Below are 502 nucleotides of genomic sequence, written 5' to 3'. Positions count from 1 at the left end.
GGAGAGGGAAGGAGAGAAGGGGAGGGTTGGGGAGAGTTTGGGGGAGTGGGATGGTGGAGATGGAGGAAGGGTAGATATGGGAGAAGGGTAGGAGATATCTTAATTCAGGGAGTCATTTTGGAGTTGGCAAGAGGCTTGGCTCTGTAAGGGTTCCCAGGAGTCCACGGGGATATCCCCTGCTAGGAACCTGGGCAGTGGAGGAGAGGGTGCCTGAACTGTCCTTATCCTGTAGTCAGACTGATAACTATCTTGAATATCACCATAGAACCTTCTTCAAGCAACAGATGGAAACAGAGACAGAGCCCACGTTGGAGCACTGGACTGAGCTCTCAAGGTCCAGCTGAAGAGTGGAAGGAGAGAGAATATGAGCAGGAAGTCAGGGCCATGAGGGGATGGTCCACCCACTGAGACAGTGCACCTGAGCTAATGGGTGCTCACCAACTCTAGATGGACTGGGAATGAATGAACATGGGATCAAACTGGGCCCTCTGAATGTGGTTGA

The sequence above is a fragment of the Microtus ochrogaster genome, linkage group LG1 (assembly GCF_000317375.1).
Source record: "Microtus ochrogaster isolate Prairie Vole_2 linkage group LG1, MicOch1.0, whole genome shotgun sequence".
In the NCBI taxonomy this organism is placed as follows: Eukaryota; Metazoa; Chordata; class Mammalia; order Rodentia; family Cricetidae; genus Microtus; species Microtus ochrogaster.
The sequence above is the reverse complement of the archived record's forward strand: the minus strand, read 5'-3'. Positions refer to the sequence as shown.